This window comes from Carassius carassius, chromosome 13, assembly GCF_963082965.1.
Source record: "Carassius carassius chromosome 13, fCarCar2.1, whole genome shotgun sequence".
Lineage (NCBI taxonomy): Eukaryota > Metazoa > Chordata > Actinopteri > Cypriniformes > Cyprinidae > Carassius > Carassius carassius.
In genome coordinates this window covers 11,560,121-11,587,753 of record NC_081767.1, presented here as the reverse complement: position 1 = coordinate 11,587,753, position 27,633 = coordinate 11,560,121, and the positions used below count along the sequence as shown (strand labels likewise).

The window sequence follows — 27,633 nt, the reverse complement described above, 5'->3', positions numbered from 1 at the left end:
ACGGAGCAATTCCAAGAGGGTCCTCACACCATCGGTGCTCGGGCCCTAATAATAATAATAATAATAATAATAATAATAATAATAATAATAATAATAATAATAAACGGAGCAATTCCAAGAGGGTCCTCACACCATCGGTGCTCGGGCCCCAATAATAATAATAATAATAATAAACGGAGCAATCTCAAGAGGGTCCTCGCACCTCGGTGCTCGGGCCCTAAAAAACGCATGTGCCTTGCTCCTCTGCATGGATGAATGTGAACTAGCTAAAATCTAGCTGATAACTTGATTTGACTTTGTTAGTGATTTTAAAAAACTGATCACACCTTATATAATTATATAATTAAATAACAAATTTAATGTGTCCTCTTGAAAAGCTACTTATTTTACAAATACATTAATCTCTTTCTTGCTACACAAAAATAAGCTTTTAATACATTTTTCTTAAGTCTGATAACCTTCACACAGTCATTAACCAACAGGATGAAGGCTGTGATTAACTGCACAATGGCACAGCCACGTTCCTAGCTTCCCAAGGTTCACTTAGCTGTATAAATGTATGCCTGGCTGACTCAGATTAACTACCTGGTTATAGCTTTCCTCTATAGCATGGTCTTTTGCAGTAAATGGACTATGATTTGATGGGGGTGGTGCTCCAAACCTCCGTGTCCAGCAGATTTTTGCCTGTCTGCTTCATTGGGTCCTGTCCATTGCAGAAGGTGTCTTTGTGTGTTTGTTTTGTCACCCAGTCTAATGGACCATTTCTAGTTGTGATCAGCCAAGGTCAAAGATGAAGGTTTTTGTATAAAATTGTGATATGCAAGACTGATGTTCTCATTTGTTGAGGTTAAGGAAGATGTGTGTGTTTATGACAGAAGGTATTTATAAAAAAATTAAAAAAAACACGTACTGAAGTTGAGTTGGCCCTCTGGAGGTGGCAGTAGCTGAAATTAAGCTTATAAAATGGCCACCATGAAAGCACAAGATGGTTGCCTTTAATTGGACAGCAGATGTATGTAAGGCTGTGGTCATCATGATTTTGCTAAATGTTGGATGTGTTTCTATAGTGACATTTGTTTCTCCCAGAATAAAATGTTTGTCCAAAAACATTGTCCTAAGCCTTTCCATGTCCCTTAAATCTGATTAAAAGGTCACGACTAACAAGGCTCCTGACCCAGGAATACATTGTTCTTGGCAAGATAATGGTCATCATAACTGTAATTTCAGGGTTAATGCAGTGCATGTGAGTGCAAAATAATATTTATTTTTTTGTTGTACAATCATTGGCTAATTTAGTAAAACACCACATCATCTACAAAAAGTATCTTGTTACAATAATTATTTATTAAACAAATTATTAGTGACATTTTTTAAAAACGTTCCATTTATATTTGTCATCATCATAACCAACCATTCTCCCAATAAAAATAAACAAATAACTAAAATGATATAAATAAAATAAGAATAATATTAAGAAGAAGAAACAAGAAATGTGACATGTTTTCATTTCATTAATGAAAGATATCAGGCATAGTTATGATTGAGGCAATGCACATTCTCAAGCCCATCCAAAAACCTCTTCATGAAGATGCAATGAAAACATTTTCAATTATCAATATAATTGACAAATTTCCATTCTTATTATTTTTTTTTTTTTGTGTCTCATATCTCAGCTTTCTTATGATATAAAAATGTAACTGAACTGACTACAGCTATAATATTTGTTCATACCATGTTAAGGAGCATTTTAAAAATTTGGTAATAAAACTGACATAGTTTGAGCTCAGATTTTGTTTAATCAGAGATAATATAAACACAAAGCAGTCCAAGGTTGTTAAGATTGATATCAAATTTAACCACATAAACCACAAATTGCAACTTCTAAACCAAAATGATGGGATGTGTCACAAATGTTATGTGTTTTAGGGAATACTGGCTCCTTGTAGATCTCCAAATTTCCAAATACCAGGAGAATAACAAGCAGACCTGAGATTTGTTTGCCTCAACCTCAACCTTACATCATTAGACAGAATACTGATGAACCAGGTTATTTAAACAGATAAAACACTCATTGAGTCATTTTACAATACATGAAAAAAAAAGTCTAATTTACCCTACCTCCCTCTCCCACATAGTTATTCCTAATTCGGTTTTAAATGTTTTCCCCATACATGCCATTTCAGATTTTTGGATGGAGTACAAAAAAGTACCCGAACAAATAGCTAATGTATCAACATGCATAGTTGGGTCATAGTCATACAATTATTTACAAATACCTGCACGAAAGTTTTTTTTTATTATTATTCAGCTTTGCTTTGCTTCTTTGTTTGGCTTTTGCTTTTTGTTGCAAAGGTGGAAAGGTTGCTTGATGCATTTAAAAGGATACACAGGACATGCATGTTAAAGAGAGTGTAGGAAACCTTTAGACCAAAAAAAATAATAATAATAAAAAACACGAAGAGTACTGACAGAGGACTATGCCTCCTTCTCTGAAACACTTCAACCAGAACATCACTCATACCGTCCATCACGGAAGACATATCAACAAGGGCTTTCTTTCTGTGATCAATCATGACATCTGCTAAACCCTGGATTGTAAGTTATTGCTCTAACTTGTATTAGCACAAAAAGTATACTCAAAAAGGACGGTATGGCTCACTGTGTCCAAAAGTAGGATAAACGAAGGTGTCGTAGAGATACAGTCGACCACATGTCCCAGAGAACAACAAATAGTCTAGAAGAGTTCAGCACATTTGTACTGTATATGGAAGACATTGATTAACAAACCCTTGAGATAACATTAGTCAGAAGCAGATTCCACAAGGGGTTTAATTATTGCAAAAAGCAAAGACAATGTTTTGCTTTTTTATTGATTGGCTTTATGATGAACATGCAAATAATTCACCCTAACCTTTTTTTATTTTTTCAACATTTTCCCAGTCTTTCCTTACCCGTTGTACAATATTTTGTTAGTCTCCTTGGGAGAATCCATTTTTGTCAAGGGGCATGTAAAAACTATAAAACTTTCAAGTGGTGAAGGGATTCCGCCATCCTTTCTATTAATGTATTCCAAACCAATGACAAAATATGCCAACATAAATTGCCCTCAGGATATGACCTGCACCCACCAAAGCCAGGCTACAGACCTCTTATATATAAATTTTAACACTAAAATTGGTATAATGGGAAAACACTAATTAACCTTGGCTGAAAGAGTGAGCCCCTGGAGAGACAGCTTTATAACAGGAGCAATACTTTTGAATTGTGCCCAAGTGGCAGAACTTGAAAAAATGAACATTATGGTTTGACCTCTTGTGGCTGAAAGTATAGTAAATTTCATTAGTTTCTCTAGGATCAGATAGGTCTCAGTAGTGGGTAGTATTTGAAAAGATGCACAGTGACACAATAATCTTGACCAGCTGTGCTGTGCTTCACATTTTCACTTGTGTCATTTGGAAAAAGGAATAGTAAAAAAAAATTTATTGTGCCTTTTCCTTTGGCATAAAGAGTAGGACAACTTATGCTCAGCAGCTTTACAGCATAAGACATCTCCTTTTTATGCCAAAGTAAGAAGGCATTGGTGCACACTGAATAAATTAAGGCTTCAGACTGCTAACTGAAATGGCACAAGCTGAAATACACCTGCCTCAAGTCCCCAGATAATTTATAACTACCTTCAGTTTACTTCTGTAACACAGGATCTTGGCATTTTTTAGAAGAACCCCCTCTATCCCATTATACTTTGTGGAGGAATCTCAGATAGCTTTTTTGGGCAGTTATAGAAGGATGAGCATTCACATTTATGCACCACATGCACACCTAGTCAGAGGCCTAGGAACTTAGTTGCTTTCTGGACAGTTGTACAAGTACGAAAAAAAAAAAAACAATGGTGGTTTTAATAAAGGTGTAACTTTCTCCTGCAGAAAGCTGTGCAGATCATTCACAAACAGGGAATAAGTTAGCAATTCTTGGGCCTGGCAAAAAAAACTGTGACCACAGGTCCATACCTCGGGCCTCGGAAGAAAAAGGTTAAAGTTTATCCTTATTGGGGGCTCTGTTCACAAAATTGTCTAAAATAAAAAGTCGTCCATGGCATTTAAATGATATGTGGAGATGTCTACATGCACAGAGGTTTTGAGGGTGTTGATTTAGAGAGGAGACTGAGAAGGATCTGGCACCACGGAGGGGTTGAAATTAAAGACCGTTCTGCATGAGTAATCCCTTTGACCCCTGAACCTGCACCCTAAAACACGTCTGGATCTGAGCAGCCCCTAATCTTTTAAAACATAAAAAGGGTTATCCCACTAAATCCACTTCTCAGAGAAACAAGACCTGAGCACATATATGTCTGCTTGAGACATGCACAATTAGATTTTAAAAACATCAGATCAAATTCCCACAGTCCGAAACTTATCTCTAACAACAAAACAGATTAGCCTGACAATATCTGTTAATCACTTCATAGGTCACACTTGAACAGAATAAGAGGATAACCAAAGTTTACAATGTCATATTAATCAAAAATGCTAGACTATTTTGTACAATATTGTATTGGTTATCCTGGTGGCAGGGAGGGGATCCATGACTCTGATAAACAATAGTGGATTTGATGGTTAAACAGTCAAGTCTGTATGTGATGGACCAATTTTATGTAAGCTGCGGTTAAACTGGTCAGGTGGTAAAGGCTGAAATCCTGAGAGAAATGTGACAAAATAGGTATTTTCGACCTAGCACTGACAATCCAGAAGGGTGGGGGAAAGTAATCTTCAAAACAAAGTGACACAATGGCTAATTTTACAAGCTTACATCCTAGCAAGTCATAAGTGGAATCACAGTCTGCTATTTCACTTGCTAAGAATCAGCTTTATAATTGCTCATCTGCATCTTCCTATAATAACACAGTACATGCTAATGACCTGCTGGGAACAGTTTTTTTAATTTTAATTTTAATTTTAATTTTAATTTTAATTTTAATTTTAATTTTAATTTTAATTTTATTTATTTATTTATTTATTTATTTATTTATTTTTGTGATTGACCAAGTCTATTATCTATACAGCACAAATATTTAACAAATGATTAACACATAATGAGAGAGGAATGTGTAGAAGTTTTGAATTCTGAGAAAATCTGCAGGGCTGTCTCATTTCTTGTATTCAGGTATACGTAAAACAATTTTTAGTGTTCCTTTCTACTTTCTGCAGAGAGAGAGAGAGAGAGAGACAGAAAGAAAGAAAGAAAAATAAAAATTATAATTGAACGGAACTGGTGCAATTTTGCAGAATCTCACAATATATTTGACGTCTTGCCTGGCATTGGGAAAGCCCTTATCATCTTGACCCCTCTTTTCTACATATATATATAAATAAAAAAAGCTGGAGATTAATGAGCTGCTCTGGCCTGACAGCTTGCATGTCTGTGAAGGAGAGAGGAGTGGCCCGATGCTTGATTAAATGGAGGGGCCGTGAATGTTTGTGTATGAGTTTACAAACGAATGATCTGGCCTTGTGCAGTGATGGAGAGTGCATGTAGAGTGGGGAGGTAAATCTGAATTGGGACAACACACCTAGAATTCCCTCCCTGCCATCAGGATATCCATCATTTTAATCTACTTCAGCTTGGGATATAGGGGTAATATTTTTTGACCTTTGATTACATTAACAGCCTATTGTTTGCACAGTGAACAATACCATTATGTAGTCTGTCTGTTTACGTGATGTTTAGCTACAGCTGCAGGCTATATATTTAGACAGCAATCTCTGAAACCAATACTAAATATTATTATTTTATTTTTTTGCTCTACTTGATATTTTAACAGAAAGCCTATATTGTTCAATTCAAGAGTACATTACCTATGATGCCATAGAGTTGCAGCTAATATAGATGAACCTGATAAAACACAATAAGATAAAAGGCATATAAAAATTTAATTCAGTATAAATTATTTGGTTAAATTTCATAATAAATTTGATGAGTTGGATCAATTTGATAACATTTTTCATGTCAAACGAACAATAAAGGTATGTGTTCTTCCAATGATCTGATCAGTTACCAATTAATGTTGCAATCAACATAGAATTATGTCATAGGAATATGGATTTTGAATCTTTTAGACATCAAAAATTGGGCACTATTAAATTCCCATCTGGTTCAAGTCTGCTATTGTAAGGTACAAGTCTGAATCATAGATGTTGTTGTGATGTAGATAATGGTCAAAGCTGTAAATCAGAACACCTCCAATCTGTTGATTCTCTGCAGTCCAGTGTGAAACTGAGCTAGTTCACTCTAAAAGCAAACTAGCTGGCACTAGCAAGTGACTCACTGAGATGTATAAATCCCTTGTGACACCAGAAAAATAGATGGCTTTTGGCAAACTGCCCCTCACCATTTTGTGTGCTACTGGTTAATTAGACTGTCGTACTTTTTACATTTTCCCCATGTGCTGCTAAGATAGGCTACATGAAATCTACAATGTAGTTTTGGCTTTGACCAATTCCTTCAGTACTCTTTCAGCTATGCATCAGCATGCAGATTGCAATTGTAAATAGTTGACATTGTTTATATAACCAAAACTCTCTGTTTCCACTCCTTCTAGTAAGCTGTGGTTCCAGCCAAAGCATTATCAGTTCATTCAAAGTCTAAATTTGTATGATGTGTGTGGACTCATGCTAGTGGATTGGTTGGGTTGGTCTTTGAAATATATGCACTTTACAAAAATGAAAAAGAAGGTGTTGGAGATGATGAAGGTCCTCAGAAAGTTGTCTATGTGTTTGCGTGCACTTCATGCATCTTCAAACACCAACATGTCTGCAGAACCAGCCAAGTGTTTTTTTTTATGCTTGTGCATACTCCAATCTAATCCTTTAGAAAATTGGGCGGCATTGGTTAAACTCAGAAAGTCAACGATGAAAATCCATTCACCAGGTCAGCATTGGTCACTGTCCCAGAGATGAGTGAATTCAGATTGTTTTTGAAGGTTTTTCCTCCAGGAGGTCCAAAATCACCCACATCCATAATGGGTCAGCCATAGGGTCATAGAAGGCCACACCTTCACCAAACTCCCCCCCCCCCTCTCTCTCTCTCTCTATATATATATATATACAGTTTTTACATGCAGGAAGATTAGAGTATCATGAAGACAGGAGGAAGAGGGGGAAAACACTCCAGAATGGAAGTAGCCGTATTGTAATCCTATAATAAATTCAGCTGAACCAACACATTCTCACTTCCAACGTGTCACATATGGACACTTGATCAGGACCACTTGGCGTCACTTTTTAAAACACTGGGTACCCCTTTAGTGTAATTTTCCAATGTGCAGGGTTCAATTGCTTTCTGTTAGAAACCTTTGGAATCAAAACAGAGATGCTAATGGCATAGGAATTTTATTGTCATACACCTGTAGGCCTATATTGGGTTATAATTCTGTCTTTATGACACATTTTGAGATATGATTTTCAAGAGCCACAATAATTTTATTTACATTGCACTATTTAGATATTTTTGACCATCTAACCCAACCCCTACTTCTAAACCTAACCATTTCTCAATATATAAAAAAAGAAAAAAAATGATTGAAAGCAATATTATATGTTGAAAATTGATGCAAAATATTTTACAGTGCATTAAAAAGTGAGTCCAAAGGGGTCCTGATCAAGCATCCATATGTGATGAGTTGGGAGTGAGAAAGTGTTGGTCAAATAAATTGTACAAATTGTATAATACATTATATAAGTAACTCAGTGGTTGAAGTAAATGAAGGAAGGAAATTTGTGTCTCTTTTCTTTTACATACGTATCTATTTTTTTCTCTCTTTTCATTTCCATCACAGCCTTAAAGAGTTCAACCCCCAAAACAATCTGAAGGTGAGTAAATGATGGCAAAATATTTGGGTAACTTAACAAATGCATTTTATTCCTCTTGCACATATGTGCCATATATTTAGTCACTTATTTTTAAACTTTCTGAGATTTATACAGCTTTTGTAGGAATATGATGTAGGTAGAATATCTATATTTTAGTAATAATGGCCATCATATATAAAGGTGCATCTCAATAAATTAGAATGTCATGGACAAGTTCATTTATTTCAGTAATTCAACTCAAATTGTGAAACTTGTGTATTAAATAAATTCAATGCACACAGACTCTATTCTCAGACACATGACTCTATCATATGGTTTCCAAATGAAATACAAAACTTGCTCTTGTCTGAAAACAGGACTTTGGACTGCAACGGTCCAGTTCTTCTTCTCCTCGGCCCAGGTAAGACACCTCTGACATTGTCTGTGGTTCAGCAAATTCCTTGACACTTCTGTGTGTGGTGGGTATGTATGCCTTGACCCCAGCCTCAGTCCATTCCTTGTGAAGTTCGCTCAAATTCTTGAATCAATTTAGCTTGACAATTCTCATAAGGCTGCAGTTCTCTCGGTTGTGCATCTTTTTCTTCCACACTTGTTCCTTCCACTCTACTTTCTGTTAACATGCTTGGGTACAGCACTCTGTGAACAGCCAGCTTCTTTGGCAATTAATATTTTTTGGCTTACCCTCCTTGTGAAGGGTGTCAATGATTGTCTTCTGGACAACTGTCAGATAAGCAGTCTTCCCCATGATTGTGTAACCTAGTGAACCAAACTGAGAGACCATTTTGAAGAGTCAGGAAACCTTTGCAGGTGTTTTGAGTTGATTAGCTGATTGGCATGTCACCATATTCTAATTTGTTGAGATGGATGGGTTTTTGTTAAATGTGAGACAAAATCATCACAATTAAAATAACCAAAGACTTAAACTACTTCTGTCTGTGTGCATTGAATTTATTTAATACATGAGTTTCACAATCTGAGTTAAATTTATTAAATAAATTAACTTTTCCACTACATTCTAATTTATTGAGATGCACATGTAGGTGTATATGTGTAGTAAATATTTTCTTTCAAAAATAAAACTCCTTTTCTTGACAGAGAACCAATCAATTTTCAATTCCAAGTTTTGCTCTTATTTGCTGTATTTGTGTAGATTTACATGCTTTTACTGTATAAATTAAAGGGGTCATATGACGTTGCTAAAGGGAACATCATTTTGTGTATTTGGTGTAATGCAATGTGTATATGCAGTTTACGTTTTAAAAAGCACATTATTTTCCACATACTGTATATTATTGTTGCTCCTCTATGCCCTGCCTTTCATTTGGACATGTGGAGGAATGTTTAAACGAGGCGTTTTAGGTGGGTGTGGACGAGTCAAATTTTATAAAGAATATTTTTGGGGTTTGAGACTTTAGTCTTTGCAACTTTAGGGATCTTATCTTCTGTATGCACGATCAGCTTGTAACACTCAAAAGAGAAAGGAAAACTTCCATCATATAACCCCTTTAATCTAACTGATATCTATACAACGTGATTATGGGAATGCTCAGAAAAAAAAAATCCTTGCCAGTTTTGGGACATATATTTAGCTATAATACTTTACTTGAAAATATATAACTAAAAAAATAACATATAGCTTATACCTGCTTTTGATAATTATAGTGCTGGTAAATAGCCATCTGCAAAGATGCTGAGTGTGGCCCCAGTGATCACAACAACATGCACAGAATTTTTTTTTTTTTTTTTTACATCAAAAGAAAAAAGTGTTTCCCACAGCAGGATAACATCCTTTCCACAAGGTAAGCCATTTTCTGATATAATTCTCACTTTCAAATTTCCATTTTTCTTCTGTTTGATATGTTTATTTGTAGAAGAAGAAAAAAAAGAAGAAGCTGCAGATGCAGAAGAGGAAAAGGGATCTTATCAAAGGACTCGGCTCCTCAAGAACAGTGCCATGGTAAGAGGGGGGAATATGGATTCAATTCTCGTTGCATTGTCTTCAGAGAGTCTGAGGTCTTGTGCTTTATGGAAGGTCTTGTACTGAGTCATCACATCAACTGCAACCATGATATCTGCAGCCAGAGAGAAGAGAATAGAAAGGAGGTAGAAGAGAGGAAGAGACATAGATGAGTAATTGGTTGTTTAGTCACACATGAGACATTCTGAATTGAGTTTGCCAGTGATGTAAAATGAGTCATGGCTGTTAAGGTTTTTCTATGTCCTGAAGAAAACAAAAAGTAGGGTGACCACCCTGTGACTGTGAGTGGGTCATCATCCACACCAAGATTAGGAGTGACAACGGTCGCTGCTTGGGGTAACACCATTTTCAGATTCAATTAAATCCACACCACTGGAGAACACTCATCATCATTGTGATCACAAACACCTCTCAAAGAATAACCAATTTAGATGAATGTCAAAAGCAATCTACACATGCATTCTAAAATTATTTTCAACATTAGGTCCTACAAAACATCTTTGCATCCATCAATTTAACTTGGTACAATTTTTTTTTTGGTATTTCTAATCTTATTGTATTTCCCCATTAGTAATTGGTAATTGCATATTGATATATGGTTGAGAAGTAAGACTGGCAATGCTGTTGTTGAAACTAAGAGAAATTAGGTAAACAGTGATGATGTTCATGATTCATGCTTACCCAGACTTTCCTGCGTGTGGGTGGGTCATTAGGAATAAACTTGTAACTGCTACTTTAATAATACATTTCAGTGTACAAAAATTCCCATACAAATCAATCAAGTCATGGCAACTTTGGTTCACTGTGAGTTCACATAATGTGAAAGTACAGTATAGTATAGGCTATTCCACATGTATGTTTTAGCCTGTAGTTAATTTAATTTGCTAACATTTGACATCCCAGATGAATAACTAATTTGCTCAGTGGTTGCTCTTCCAAACCCATATAGCAAATGTCTTCTGGCCCAGATGCGGGCCAAACAATCACTTTTCCTTCGGCCCAAGTGCCGCAAAGAATGATGTCCCTGAAGTGGCCCAGAACTGGATTAAAGACAAGGACCACACATGGGCCATAACTGGCCTAAATCTCAGCCAATTAATCACCCTTAAATGGCCTTGAACTGGGCCAAAACAAGTTTTATTATTGGTGTCAATTCTCAGCCCTAAGTAAACCAGAATCCCTAAATCCGAGCCACACCTGAGCCTTGTATAGCCCAGGACCCAACCCAGAAACAAGCAGTTTCGGCCTAGATCCAGCCAACATCTTACCTGCATGTATTTCACGCGGGCCAGATGTGTGCCAGATCTGGGCCAACACTATGTTGCTGTCTGGGAATACAGAATCTTAATATTTCATATTATTGCATCGTGTATTACTATAATCGCCATTTTTCATTTTGTGACATGCTGACATCCCAGACAGCAACATAGTGTTCCCCTAGATCCGGCTAACACCTGGCCCACGAGAAATCAATGCGGGCCAGATCTGGGCCTGTTCTGGGCCGAAACTGCTTGCTGTCTGGAAATGTACACACAAACTATGCCAATTAAGTACATTAAACTGAATAGAAAATCTGACTTAAAACCCACAAATCATGTAACTGTGCAATAAAAAAGGTATTGCGTTGATTTTTCTATTTATTTTTATAAAGAACAAATCAACCAATAAAGAGTGTATGTATAAGGTATACAGTCTATAAGAGAAACGTAACAGATAGACACATGTAACTTAATCATAAGAACTTATAGCAAATGTGTCAAAGAGCAGTACCACAGTAGTCCAAATGATGATACATTGCAGTTGCAGTCCACTCTGGCAGAATATAATAGTAGTGTGAGAAGCAGGACATAATTTAAGTTGTTAAATGCTGAAAATACTATCCCGATCCACTCCGTCAAGGCACGTGTTTCTCATTCAAAACATGCATCACTGGAAACACGGCATGTCACAATCTATGACGAAACTGGCGAGAGCCAATGAGCATTTGATATCACTGCCGTAAAACTTGTTGTAAAACTTCTTAACGGCAAATTTTTTTATTGTTACTATAGCTACAGAGGAAGAAGATACATATCACCGATCAATGCGGGTTTGAATTTGGATCTGTTCCTCACACCAAGCACAAAGGATTAAAATAAAAAAATACTTTCATGATAATTTTATTTAATGCTTGTGCATGACAGCATACTAATACAAATGATGTGCCCCCACTCTCTATTATAGATCAGTGCGTATTGTGCAAAAGGCGATAGAGAGAGTGTCAGAGCGCTGTTGCGCTAGTCAGAATGGGGACTTTTATTATGAAGCGCGCTCATCGCGCATAGCTGGAAGAGACACTGTTCATGACTCGGAGATCGGCAGACCGCCTCAGCTGCTGCTAGCGATCAGTTTTCTGCATAAATAATTGCTGGAGATGTGCATCATCGTCCACATAAGCCTTAGTTTGAATGTATCTTGTGTTGTGTGCGTCCTATACGAAGAAACCACACCATCGCAATCATAAATTTCATGCTTCATCTGATAAGCACCAAGCTTACACAAAGATACCAGATTCTTTAAAGACTGTGCTTAGGTTTCGCCTCTAACTGGCTCACGCCTCCAGTCATTCTCAGCAACTTGTGTCTGCTCATCTGCAGCAGCCTCAGAGTTCATCGCTGTCAAACCTTATCCACTGGGTGTTCACTGCAGTCCTCAAGCTTTTGGTCCACATCTTGTTAGTGGACGCGGACTGATGTGCATGTAAAGGCTGACTCCCCCTCTGAGTTGATCATACTATATCTGTGAAAATAAACCTGTTCAAACTGATACTTCCCTCTGTGGTGTTCTGACCGACACACCTGGTTCGCTGCGATTCAAGCTAGCCCTAACAGTATCTGAAAGCTCTTCGCTACATTTGTGGTCCTTCGAGCCGGATCGCAGTTGTGCTGGGACTATGCAACAGAGTGATGAAGCATCGTGGGCCACCTCCACTCGGCCCAAACGTCAGTTAAAACAGCCATCCTGTTTGAAGGATTACGAGGTCAGTGCTGTGCGACCAAAGATACGTGGTCCATCACGGGTCAGCCCAGCAGTACATCCATCTCGAGAGGAGAATCGGAGCTCACAGCCTCATGTAAAGTGGAGTAAACCCCCCCTGGCACCTGACAGTTATTCCCCAATCTTTGAGGAGAGCTATGAGGACACAAGCCTAGGATGGCCACATACCACTATGTCCTACACTGAGGGAACTGAGGCAAGCGGGCAACACAGAGAAGGCCTGCAGTACAGTTCTGCCTCACTTTATGACTCTACAAGGGAACAGCTTGAACCATCTGCCTCAGCCAGAGAGCAAGGTGCAGCACAGTGCGATCAATCCTTTGAGCGGTGGCCAATCCCTCCCCTTCTAGTACCAGATGACTCTTTAGTGCCAGAGGAAGAGGAGGGTGATGGGGAGCTGCCCTCTCCGCCATGGCCTTCTTCTGACTATCCTCCAGGGCCAGCAGCTGTTGAGGAGCAGCGAGTCGTCATTGTCATAGACCGGATGATGAGTGAGTTACAGCTTATGAGGGATAGTGTGACATCCAGCATCACAGCCCACACTCGTCCACATTCGACCCTTCGAAGCCTGAACCCCCCTCAGCCTATACGAGGTCCTGCACAGTATGATGTCTTGTCTTCAACCCCAAGAACAGGGCCATGTTCACCCATATCGCGTCCACAACCCAGTATGTATCCCACCGATGGAGGATCCTCAACTCAGCATCCAGTTCGACCTGATATGAGCCGTCCGCATGCTACCAGAGGCAGACAGCTCTCGTCAGAATCTGTGAATCAGGGAAGAGGACAGTATATAGGGCCGGCACCGAAAATTCCTCAGTTTATCCGTAACGACCCAATGGAGTTTTTCTCAGCTAAAATTAGCTCTATCAAACCTGCTACCCACAGATGCTTCATAGCTTTTCAAGTATCAGATACTTGTAGATCATGTGAAACTTGAAGAGGCCTGTCTCATTGCTGACTCCTTCATTAACTCACCAAGGCCATACACGGACACCATGTTAGCCTTGACCGATAAGTTTGGCCAGCCACACCATGTAGCCTTGAAGCGGATTGCTGCAGTGATGGATGCACCTGAGATTAGGAGGGGAGATATAGGAGCCTTTGAGAAATTCTCTCTGCACGTACAGTCACTTGTAGGTATGCTGCAGACATTAGGCCCAGACGGAGAAGTCGAACTGAGATGCGGCTCGCATGTGGCTCGTCTCCTTACCAAGCTGCCAATTGAGATGAGAGAGAACTTCAGGCGTATGATGTTCCACCGTCCTGGACACACTCATACACTGCTCGACCTGGCAGAATGGCTTCGATACGAGTCATGGTGTCAAGGATACGACAACCCATCTGACATCCGCACCCCACGTCTGTCTGGCTACCGAGCTGAGAAGCGTCGCAGCAAGCCCGTAGCTACAGTCCTACATGGGGCTGAGAGCCATACATCGAACCAAGCAACTAGACAAGAAGGTCAGAGTTCATCCGCGTTGAGATGGAAAGGCAAGGTGAAACCCTACTGTCCATATTGCGAGGGTACAGAGCACTTCCTCAATAAGTGTTCAGCTCTTCAGAGACTCACCCGAGAGGAGGTCATAGAGTGGTTCAAAGTCAACAAGAGATGTTGGAGATGTGGGAGAGCACATCAAGCAGCACAATGTGACCTCAAGAAGCTCTGTAATGTGTGCCAAGGAAAGCATCTAAGAGTACTGCATGATGTCAACACACGCCCCAATGCTGAGCAACCAAAAGCTGAAAGCTGTCTTGTAAGCACCAGTACAGAAGTTCTTTACCTAGACAGACCCTCGTCACATACCCGAGTTCTGTTGAAAGTCGTCAGAGTTCTCCTACGAAACAGAGACCGGATACTAGACACTTATGCGATTTTGGACGATGGATCGGAGCGGACAATGCTCCTCCCTGAGGCAGTTAGAAAACTGGGCCTACATAAGAAACCTGAAGATCTAGCTCTCCGCACAATTCGTCAGGAAGTTGAAAATCTCATCTCCAACTAATCCTAAGAGAACGTTCCGAATAGTGGAGGCCTTCACCTCGCAACGCTTGGGTCTAGCAGACCACACCTACCCTATCGCCAGTCTAAAGAAGAGGTACAAGCACCTGGCAGACCTCCCGATTGAGCCATTTCAACATGTCAAGCCGCTCGTGCTCATTGATGCAGACTACCCCCATCTACTTACTCCGGTGGAGCCAGTGAGACTTGGTCCTCCTGGAGGTCTGGCGGCCATTCGCTCAAGGCTGGGATGGACGCTCCAAGGAACTGCCCACCTTATCCAGTGGGCCCCAAGTATCCAGCAGTGTCTCCTCACTAGTGTCTCATCTCAGACGACAGAGCTGATGCAGAACGTAGAGAAGCTCTGGAAGATGGACATCCTGCCATACCAGAGTAGCAAACTGGCTGTGAGTTCAAAACAGGATAAGGAAGCGATGGAGCACTTGGAGGCCAGAACGAAGCGAGTACAAGTTGCAGGCATCCTTAGATATGCCACGCCCCTGCTAAGGAAGCAAGGCATTCCCCCACTCAGAACTCCCAAAGAAGCCGTCCTACCCAGCCTCAGGAGTCTGGAGAGACACTTGGCGCGAGATCCTCTACAAGCTGAAGAGTACTGTGCAGCAATGAGGCATGAGGCATGCAGAGGCATGCTAGAGATCATAGCGGACCAGGTGACGAAATCCAGCATTCAGTGGAGCGCTGTTTTTATGTGGATAATTGCCTCCAGAGTGTGCACACAGCGAATGAGGCCAAATAACTGGTGGACCGACTCAGAGAGGTACTAGCGTCTGGAGGATTTGAGCTCAGACAGTGGGCCTGCAACATACCTGATGTGCTCCGACATCTACCTGCAGAGGCGAGATCCGACAGCACAGAGCAATGGCTTTCCCATGATGAACCTGGCCTGTTGGAACCAGCCCTCGGACTCAGCTGGGATTGGAGATTAGACATGTTAGGTTACAAGAGCCGACCTCTGGACTATGAGGCACTGACGATGAGAAATGTCTACAAGGTACTGGCCCGACAATATGACCCTCTGGGATTCGTTGCACCTTACAAGACTCGCGCGAAGCTCATCGTTCAGAGCATGTGGGACAAGCCTCGTGACTGGGATGACCCATGTATCCCTCAAGACATGCAGAAGGCATGGAAGTAATGGGAATCTGAGTTACACCTGCTACCAAGCATCTTAGTACCCCGACCCTATGCTCCAGCTCTTACGGAGGAAATGGTTGTTTCCAGGCAGATCCACGTGTTCAGTGATGCCTCCGAAAGGGTTTATGGCTCTGTCTCATACCTTAGGACAGAAGATGTTCAGGGACGAGTCCATCTAGCCTTCCTTGCAGCTAGGTCCAGGGTAGCACCTCTGCGGCAACTTTCCATTCCCCGCCTCGAGCTTTGCGGTGCATTGACCGCTGCCCAGTTGGCAAAGACAATCCATAGGGAACTGACGGTGAAGACCGATATAACAGTAATTTGGAGTGACTCAACTACAGTGTGAACCTGGTTGCAGTCGGAGTCGTGCCACTTCAAGGTCTTCGTAGGCACTCGTGTGGCGGAGATCCAAGAGCTTACGGCGGAGAGTACCTGGCGCTATGTTGACTCCTCCCAGAACCCGGCGGATGATGTCACCCGTGGGAAGACCTTGGCAGAATTATCTGTACCTAATCGCAGGAGCCAAGGGCCATCTTTCCTCCAAAAGGGACCTGCTGAATGGCCATTTTCATGTGGAGTGATATTGAGGGCTGACAGAAAGGAGGCCCATGGGGGGCAGCTTTACCTGTCCTCGAAGGATATGGTTGAGGCTACAGCGCAGGAAGTGCATGGGACGGCAAACCAAGGCGAGCCCTTGACAGCAGAGAACTATTGTCAGGCAGAGAAGAAAATCTTTCAGAAAATTCAATCGGAATGTTTTCCTGTAGAGTTGCGCCATCTTAAAGCCGGAAAAGCTGTACTTCGAAGTAGCCGTCTCCTTACCCTATCCCCAGAACTGGACCCTGATGAGGGAATTATACGGGTGGGAGGGAGACTTTGACGGACCGAAGGGTTAGACCCTGCCTTTAAACATCCCATTGTCTTGGACCCCTCGCATTCCGCAACAAAACTTCTTATCCAAGACTATGATATAAGTATTCGCAGAGATGCGCAGGACATTTTGGATCCTCTGTGGAAGGGAGGCCATCAGGAAGGTGCAAACCCAATGTCAGGATTGCCGGCGATGGAAATCTAAGCCATTGGTCCCGAAGATGGCTGATCTGTGGCGCGTCTTCGTCTATACAAGCCGGCGTTCTACTCCACTGGTGTCGATTGTTCGGACCTCTACAAGTGAAGATAGGACGACGTTCAGAAAAAGGTGGGGCATTATTTATAAATGCCTTACCACTCGGGCAGTGTACCTGGACCTCCTGCATGCTATGGATTCTGACTCCTTCCTAATGAGCCTCAGACGTTTCATTGCACGTCGTGGGAGTCCAACAGAGCTCTATTCAGACCAGGGCACAAACTTTAAAGGAGGTGAGAAAGAGCTCAGTGATTGGTTTAATCGCATGTCTTCTGACCTCAAACAACTCCTCGCCAAGCAGAAGATTTATTTTCGCTTCAATCCCCCAGCAGCTCCCCACTTCGGGGGTACATGGGAGAGGGAGATCAAGTCTGTTAAGACCGCCCTGTATACCGTCATTGTAGTCCAACCGGTCTCTGAGGAAGTATTGCTTACAGTGCTTCTAGAGGTCGAGGCTATATTAAACTCAAAACCCCTGGGTTACACCTCCTCCAGTGTTGCTGACTTGGATGCTGTGACTCCAAATGTCTTCTTGATGGGGCGGCTACAAGTGGGGAGTACATCCAAGTGGGGATGGGCATGTACGATCTGTAGACGTACAGATTAAAGACAAAGTCTACACCTGGCCCGTTGCTCAGCTAATTACTTTGCCAGTCATACCGGATGCTGAGGATGAGGAATGCCGGTCAACGACTCCAGATTAAGGTTACGCTTTTACAGGAGCAAATTGCACACAATTTGGGGGCGGCTGTGCAAAAGGCGATAGAGAGAGTGTCAGAGCGCTGTTGCGCTAGTCAGAATGGGGATTTTTATTATGAAGCGCGCTCATCGTGCATAGCTGGAAGAGACACTGTTCATGACTCGGAGATCGGCAGACCGCCTCAGCTGCTGCTAGCGATCAGTTTTCTGCATAAATAATTGCTGGAGATGTGCCTCATCGTCCACATAAGCCTTAGTTTGAATGTATCTTGTGTTGTGTGCGTCCTATACGAAGAAACCACACCTCCATCGCAATCATACATTTCATGCTTCATCTGATAAGCACCAAGCTTACACAAGGATACCAGATTCTTTAAAGACTGTGCTTAAGTTTCGCCTCTAACTGGCTCACGCCTCCAGTCATTCTCAGCAACTTGTGTCTGCTCATCTGCAGCAGCCTCAGAGTTCATCGCTGTCAAACCTTATCCACTTGGTGTTCACTGCAGTCCTCAAGCTTTTGGTCCACATTTTGTTAGTGGACACGGACTGATGTGCGTGTAAAGGCTGACTCCCCCTCTGAGTTGATCATACTATATCTGTGAAAATAAACCTGTTCAAACTGATACTTCCCTCTGTGGTGTTCTGACCGACACACCTGGTTCGCTGCAATTCAAGCTAGCCCTAACAGTATCTGAAAGCTCTTCGCTACATGTATCCCATAGTAAACCAAATAAATACAACCCGAATTCCGGAAAAGTTGGGACGTTTTTTAAATTTTAATAAAATGAAAACTAAAGGAATTTCAAATCACATGAGCCAATATTTTATTCACAATAGAACATAGATAACGTAGCAAATGTTTAAACTGAGAAATTTTACACTTTTATCCACTTAATTAGCTCATTTAAAATTTAATGCCTGCTACAGGTCTCAAAAAAGTTGGCACGGGGGCAACAAATGGCTAAAAAAGCAAGCAGTTTTGAAAAGATTCAGCTGGGAGAACATCTAGTGATTAATTAAGTTAATTGATATCAGGTCTGTAACATGATTAGCTATAAAAGCTTTGTCTTAGAGAAGCAGAGTCTCTCAGAAGTAAAGATGGGCAGAGGCTCTCCAATCTGTGAAAGACTGCGTAAAAAAATTGTGGAAAACTTTAAAAACAATGTTCCTCAACGTCAAATTACAAAAGCTTTGCAAATCTCATCATCTACAGTGCATAACATCATCAAAAGATTCAGAGAAACTGGAGAAATCTCTGTGCGTAAGGGACAAGGCCGGAGACCTTTATTGGATGCCCGTGGTCTTCGGGCTCTCAGACGACACTGCATCACTCATCGGCATGATTGTGTCAATGACATTACTAAATGGGCCCAGGAATACTTTCAGAAACCACTGTCGGTAAACACAATCCGCCGTGCCATCAGCAGATGCCAACTAAAGCTCTATCATGCAAAAAGGAAGCCATATGTGAACATGGTCCAGAAGCGCCGTCGTGTCCTGTGGGCCAAGGCACATTTAAAATGGACTATTTCAAAGTGGAATAGTGTTTTATGGTCAGACGAGTCCAAATTTGACATTCTTGTTGGAAATCACGGACGCCGTGTCCTCCGGGCTAAAGAGGAGGGAGACCTTCCAGCATGTTATCAGCGTTCAGTTCAAAAGCCAGCATCTCTGATGGTATGGGGGTGCATAAGTGCATACGGTATGGGCAGCTTGCATGTTTTGGAAGGCTCTGTGAATGCTGAAAGGTATATAAAGGTTTTAGAGCAACATATGCTTCCCTCCAAACAACGTCTATTTCAGGGAAGGCCTTGTATATTTCAGCAGGACAATGCAAAACCACATACTGCAGCTATAACAACAGCATGGCTTCGTCGTAGATGCCGGTCCGGGTGCTAACCTGGCCTGCCTGCAGTCCAGATCTTTCACCTATAGAGAACATTTGGCGCATCATTAAACGAAAAATACGTCAAAGACGACCACGAACTCTTCAGCAGCTGGAAATCTATATAAGGCAAGAATGGGACCAAATTCCAACAGCAAAACTCCAGCAACTCATAGCCTCAATGCCCAGACGTCTTCAAACTGTTTTAAAAAGAAAAGGAGATGCTACACCATGGTAAACATGCCCCGTCCCAACTATTTTGAGACCTGTAGCAGAAATCAAAATTGAAATGAGCTCATTTTGTGCATAAAATTGTAAACTTTCTCAGTTTAAACATTTGCTATGTTATCTATGTTATATTGTGAATAAAATATTGGCTCATGTGATTTGAAAGTCTTTTAGTTTTCATTTTATTAAAATTTAAAAAACGTCCCAACTTTTCCGGAATTCGGGTTGTATAATGTTTCATTCTGTTTTGACTTGCCATTTTATAGATTACATTTTAACATACTACACTTCATTAAAATGTCTGTGATCATTTAACCATTATCATGCAATTTTGTATTTATCTTGTTTATCATGGGTCACATAAAATGCTGCCAGATCATAGCCTGATTTGGGCCACATATCACCTGACTGATCTTGGCCAGACTCCTCCCACCAACAATCGGCCCTCATGTTGTTTGCCGGATCCCCGCCATGCCATCATTGCCACACATGGCCCAGCTCTGGCTGAAAGGGTACATGCCATTGCCGACAGGAGGCCAGCAGTGCCACCTTGAGGCCACATTTGGGCCAAGTCCATTTGCTATGTGGGAAGCTCAGGATACTTAGATGGGATTCTCTTTTTTCTCTCATTTTAGTATCAACACTGACTAAGATGTTTTGCCAAAACTCCTTAGGAGAAATAATAGTAGACACAAACGGTCACTTCCTGTTTTTTGTTGGCGACTGTACTGCATTTGAGCTCCGTCACTATATTCTTTTCATTGACTATTTTTAACTTAAAAATCAATTTTATACATCATCGTTTCCGTTTATATAAGGTGTGAATATATCCTCTATTGTATTCTACAACAAAAACAATCAGAGCGCCTCGCTATCACTAGATTTATTTTGATCCCCCGGGTCCGCTATTAGCTTTTAGCCCGTTAGCATCAGCAAGCGTGGTTGCTGCTAACTGCGCTTACATTGCTAATACTCTATTCACACACATTACCACTGCTGTACTCACTGTTACTTGCTTTAATGGCGGATGAATGTCTCCATTCTGTGCAGCTCGAGCTCGAGGCCGTGGGGAAGCAGATTCGCGACCTGGAGGAAAGGCAGGCCCAGCTGAGAGAGCGGAGAGCCGCGCTGGAATCATCCCGGGCTGAAGCTCACAAGTCCGGGGTAAGTATACAGCGTGCTGCTAACAGTCCCACCACGTCTACTCCGTGTGTTTCTCTGCACAGGCCCGGTGCGCCCAGGACGCGATCTTCCCAGATGTCCTTCACTGCGACGCCGGGACACCACGGACCCTGGGTGCATCCACAGCGGAGGACGCGAGCCGGGTCCCGGGCGATGACTTCTCCCCCTCCTGCCTTCGACATCTCCATCCGGAACCGCTTTGCTCCCCTCCGCGAGACAGGACGCGACGCTGTGATCATCGGAGACTCCATCGTCCGACACGTAAGTGCTACGTTAGCCGAAGGTAAAGTGCACACTCATTGTTTGCCTGGTGCTCGTGTTCTCGATGTTTCTGCGCAGATACCCGCGATCCTAAAGGCCGACGAGAGCCCCAGAGCGGTCGTGCTTCACGCCGGGGTTAACGACACCACGCTGCGGCAGACGGAGACGCTGAAGAGGGACTTCAGCAGCCTCATCGAGACGGTTCGCAGCATGACACCCGCGGTGACGATCGTCGTGTCAGGACCACTGCCCACGTATCGACGAGGACACGAAAGGTTCAGTAGACTTTTGCTTTAAATGAATGGTTGTTGTCATGGTGTAAAGAACAGAAACTGCTATTTGTTAATAACTGGAATCTTTTCTGGGAGCGTCCTAGGCTGTTTCGCGCTGATGGATTACACCACAGCAGAGTCGGAGCGGAGCTGCTCTCTGACAACATCTCCAGGACACTTCGCTCCATGTTCGCACCATGATCTAGAAAAAATCTTATCGTAATTAAACCAGAAAAATGTAAAGTAAATGAACAAAAACAATTTTTAAAGATTGGGCTCATAAATATTACAACCCGAATTCCGGAAAAGTTGGGACGTTTTTTAAATTTTAATAAAATGAAAACTAAAGGAATTTCAAATCACATGAGCCAATATTTTATTCACAATAGAACATAGATAACGTAGCAAATGTTTAAACTGAGAAATTGTACACTTTTATCCACTTAATTAGCTCATTTAAAATTTAATGCCTGCTACAGGTCTCAAAAAAGTTGGCACGGGGGCAACAAATGGCTAAAAAAGCAAGCAGTTTTGAAAAGATTCAGCTGGGAAAACATCTAGTGATTAATTAAGTTAATTGATATCAGGTCTGTAACATGATTAGCTATAAAAGCTTTGTCTTAGAGAAGCAGAGTCTCTCAGAAGTAAAGATGGGAAGAGGCTCTCCAATCTGTGAAAGACTGCGTAAAAAAATTGTGGAAAACTTTAAAAACAATGTTCCTCAACGTCAAATTGCAAAGGCTATGCAAATCTCATCATCTACAGTGCATAACATCATCAAAAGATTCAGAGAAACTGGAGAAATCTCTGTGCGTAAGGGACAAGGCCGGAGACCTTTATTGGATGCCCGTGGTCTTCGGGCTCTCAGACGACACTGCATCACTCATCGGCATGATTGTGTCAATGACATTACTAAATGGGCCCAGGAATACTTTCAGAAACCACTGTCGGTAAACACAATCCGCCGTGCCATCAGCAGATGCCAACTAAAGCTCTATCATGCAAAAAGGAAGCCATATGTGAACATGATCCAGAAGCGCCGTCGTGTCCTGTGGGCCAAGGCTCATTTAAAATGGACTATTTCAAAGTGGAATAGTGTTTTATGGTCAGACGAGTCCAAATTTGACATTCTTGTTGGAAATCACGGACGCCGTGTCCTCCGGGCTAAAGAGGAGGGAGACCTTCCAGCATGTTATCAGCGTTCAGTTCAAAAGCCAGCATCTCTGATGGTATGGGGGTGCATAAGTGCATACGGTATGGGCAGCTTGCATGTTTTGGAAGGCTCTGTGAATGCTGAAAGGTATATAAAGGTTTTAGAGCAACATATGCTTCCCTCCAAACAACGTCTATTTCAGGGAAGGCCTTGTTTATTTCAGCAGGACAATGCAAAACCACATACTGCAGCTATAACAACAGCATGGCTTCGTCGTAGAAGAGTCCGGGTGCTAACCTGGCCTGCCTGCAGTCCAGATCTTTCACCTATAGAGAACATTTGGCGCATCATTAAACGAAAAATACGTCAAAGACGACCACGAACTCTTCAGCAGCTGGAAATCTATATAAGGCAAGAATGGGACCAAATCCCAACAGCAAAACTCCAGCAACTCATAGCCTCAATGCCCAGACGTCTTCAAACTGTTTTGAAAAGAAAAGGAGATGCTACACCATGGTAAACATGCCCCGTCCCAACTATTTTGAGACCTGTAGCAGAAATCAAAATTGAAATGAGCTCATTTTGTGCATAAAATTGTAAACTTTCTCAGTTTAAACATTTGCTATGTTATCTATGTTCTATTGTGAATAAAATATTGGCTCATGTGATTTGAAAGTCTTTTAGTTTTCATTTTATTAAAATTTAAAAAACGTCCCAACTTTTCCGGAATTCGGGTTGTAGATCACTCACACCCAAAGCAGTTATTGTGAATGAAATGATCACAGAAAATAGTTTTGATGTACTCTGCTTGACTGAAACCTGGCTAAAACCAAATGATTATTTTGGTCTAAATGAGTCTACTCCACCAAACTACTGTTATAAGCATGAGCCCCGTCAGACTGGTCGTGGCGGAGGTGTTGCAACAATATATAGTGATATTCTCAATGTTACCCAGAAAACAGGATACAGGTTTAACTCTTTTGAAATACTTCTGCTAAATGTTACACTGTCAGACATGCAAAAGAAATCTAATGTATCTCTTGCTCTGGCTACTGTGTATAGACCACCAGGGCCATATACAGAATTCCTAAAAGAATTTGCAGATTTCCTCTCAGACCTTCTAGTTACAGTTGATAAGGCGCTAATCATGGGAGATTTTAATATTCACGTTGATAATGCAAATGATAAATTAGGACTTGCGTTTACTGACCTAATAAACTCCTTTGGAGTCAAGCAAAATGTCACCGGGCCCACTCATCGTTTTAATCATACACTAGATTTAATTATATCGCATGGAATCGATCTTACTGCTATAGATATTGTACCCCAAAGTGATGATATTACAGACCATTTCCTTGTATCGTGCATGCTGCGTATAACTGATATTAACTATATGTCTCAGCGTTACCGTCTGGGCATAACTATTGTTCCAGCCACCAAAGAAAGATTCGCAAATAACCTGCCTGATCTATCTCAACTGCTATTTGTACCCAAAAATACACATGAATTAGACGAAATTACTGACAACATGGGCACTATTTTCTCTAATACATTAGAAGCTGTTGCCCCCATCAAATTGAAAAAGGTTAGAGAAAAACGTACTGTACCATGGTATAACAGTAATACTCACTCTCTCAAGAAAGTAACTCGTAGTCTTGAACGCAAATGGAGAAAAACTAACTTGGAAGTTTTTAGAATTGCATGGAAAAACAGTATGTCCAGCTATAGACAGGCTCTAAAAACTGCTAGGGCAGAGCAGATCCACAAACTCATTGAAAATAACCAAAACAATCCAAGGTTTTTATTTAGCACAGTGGCTAAATTAACAAATTACCATACGCCACCTGATTCAAATATTCCACCAACGTTAAATAGTAATGACTTTATGAATTTCTTCACTGATAAAATAGATAACATTAGAAATACAATAGCGAATGTAGATTCTACAGCGTCTAACACTTCAGTTTCATCCATCGCACCCAAAGATAAACTGCAGTGCTTTACAAATATAGGACAGGAAGAGCTAAATAAACTTATCACTGCATCTAAACCAACAACATGTTTATTAGATCCTGTACCCACTAAATTACTAAAAGAGCTGTTACATGTAGCCGAAGAACCGCTTCTCAATATCATTAACTCGTCGTTATCTTTAGGTCACGTCCCAAAACCATTCAAGCTGGCGGTTATCAAGCCTCTTATTAAGAAACCAAAACTAGATCCTAGTGTACTGGCAAATTATAGGCCTATTTCAAATCTTCCATTTATGTCTAAAATTTTAGAAAATGTTGTGTCTGCTCAATTGAGCACCTTTCTGCATAAAAATGATCTGTATGAAGAATTTCAATCAGGTTTTAGGCCCCACCATAGCACAGAAACTGCACTTGTTAAAATTACAAATGACCTGCTCCTTGCGTCAGATCAAGGCTGCATCTCATTTCTAGTCTTACTTGATCTTAGTGCTGCGTTCGACACCATAGATCATGACATACTCATAGATCGATTACAAAACTATACAGGTATTCAAGGGCAGGCTCTAAGATGGTTTAGATCCTACCTGTCCGATCGCTACCATTTTGTTTACCTAAATGGGGTGTCATCTCATTTATCATAAGTAAAATATGGAGTGCCACAAGGATCCATCCTAGGTCCCCTTCTATTTTCAATATACATGTTGCCCCTTGGTAATATTATTAGAAAATACGGAATTAGCTTCCACTGTTATGCTGATGACACTCAGCTATATATCTCAACGAGACCAGATGAAACTTCCCAATTATCTAAGCTAACAGAGTGTGTTAAAAATGTAAAAGATTGGATGACAAATAATTTTCTCCAATTAAATTCGGATAAGACAGAGATATTAATTATTGGACCAAAAAACACTACACAGAATCTTGTAGATTACAATCTGCAGCTAGACGGATGTACTGTTACTTCCTCTACAGTCAGAAATCTGGGTGTTATATTAGACAGCAATTTGTCTTTTGAAAATCATATTTCCAATGTTACAAAAACTGCATTCTTCCATCTTAGAAACATTGCCAAGCTACGAAACATGTTGTCTGTTTCTGATGCAGAAAAGCTAGTTCATGCATTTATGACCTCTAGACTGGACTATTGTAATGCACTTCTAGGTGGTTGTCCTGCTTCGTCAATAAACAAGCTACAGGTTGTCCAAAATTCAGCAGCTAGAGTCCTTACGAGGTCAAGAAAATATGATCATATTACCCCAATTTTACAGTCTCTGCACTGGCTACCTATTAAGTTCCGTATCAGTTACAAATTATCATTACTTACCTATAAGGCCCTAAATGGTTTAGCTCCTGCGTACCTAACTAGTCTTCTACCATGCTACAACCCATCACGCACCCTAAGGTCACAAAACGCTGGACTTTTGGTAGTTCCTAGGATAGCAAAGTCCACTAAAGGAGGTAGAGCTTTCTCACATTTGGCTCCCAAACTCTGGAATAGCCTTCCTGATAATGTTCGGGTTTCAGACACACTCTCTCTGTTCAAATCTAGATTAAAAACACATCTCTTTCGCCAAGCATACGAATAATGTATTTTTTTAAATTGTGAGTGTAGTTGCATCTGATCAAATGTGCATTTTTATTCTTTAGCTTGGGTTAAACTAATTTTACTTTGTTGGATCAGCAGCTATGCTTATGATGTCTCTATTTTGTTTCTATGTTTTGCCACGGGATTTACATCCCATGGTAACTAGGATTTACACAAGCTCCAGTCTGGATCCAGAACACCTGAGAAGAGATGATGCTGACCCTCAGAGGACCCCAGATGATCCTAACCTTGAATCAACAAACAGAACTAACAATTATTGCTATATGTGTGACTGCATCATATAATAACTATTAATTAATAATATTGATAGTTCATCGTCTAGCTGACTACGTCTTGTATTATTATTATTATTTTTTTTTTTTCTAAAATCCTGTCAAACGTGCACAAACTACTAGCTACTACTAAATATTGTAGAAACATAATTGTCTGTAAAGTTGCTTTGTAACGATTTGTATTGTAAAAAGCGCTATACAAATAAACTTGAATTGAATTGAATTGAAAATGAGACATGAAAAATATTAGCAAAAAAAAACAATTAAAAAAAACAAAAACAATTCCAAATTCAAAAGAGATTGTGGTGGAGGAAACATAGAATATATATATTCATTGTTTTATACTGCAATCTCTATCAAGACTTCATTGTAGAAATATTTTATTGCTCATAGTTTGCTATTTCCAAACTCAGGAAACTTATTTGTGATTTTCATGTATTTCTCATTTTAAAATTTTAACAGTGTCTCAGTTGTTTCTCCTAAAATTCCTTTGGAAAAATAAAATTACACACAACTGAGATATGAGAAAGTTCTGAGAGAAAGGAGTTCAAAATGAAAATGGACTGTGAGAAACATGGGATTTCTCTTTATTGTGTTGTTGTAATCTCTTTTAAGACTCTTTAAAAAAAAAATTCTTGATTGCATTGGCCTGCAATGGTCAGGACAGTAGGAGTAGAGACAGGAAACGATTGGACAGGTGAGAAGGGAACAAGAGCAGGAAATCATCATAATCATCACACACTGTGCTCATATATTTTTTTTTCTCCTGAACTATAGACTCTGGTGGTCCATATTTGTCTCCTCCAATGTTTCAAACAAGATCTCAACATTATCACACACTGTGCTCAGATTTTTTTCTCCTTAGAGACTCTGGATCGCTCACATTTGTATCCTCAAAAGTTTTAAAGATATCTCAATAACATCACACATTGTGCAT

General features: G+C 40.7%; 1 protein-coding gene across 1 annotated transcript in view; it reads right to left on the bottom strand.

Annotated features, from left to right (window-relative positions):
• Positions 1-9,618: 9,618 nt before the first annotated feature.
• The window catches only part of LOC132155978 (transcription factor Maf-like), a 135,250-nt gene continuing 117,235 nt past the window's right edge, over positions 9,619-27,633 (bottom strand). The window contains exon 3 of the mRNA XM_059564778.1: positions 9,619-9,937. The gene's annotated coding sequence lies outside the window, so the exon portion shown is untranslated. The remainder of the gene's footprint in view (positions 9,938-27,633) is intronic.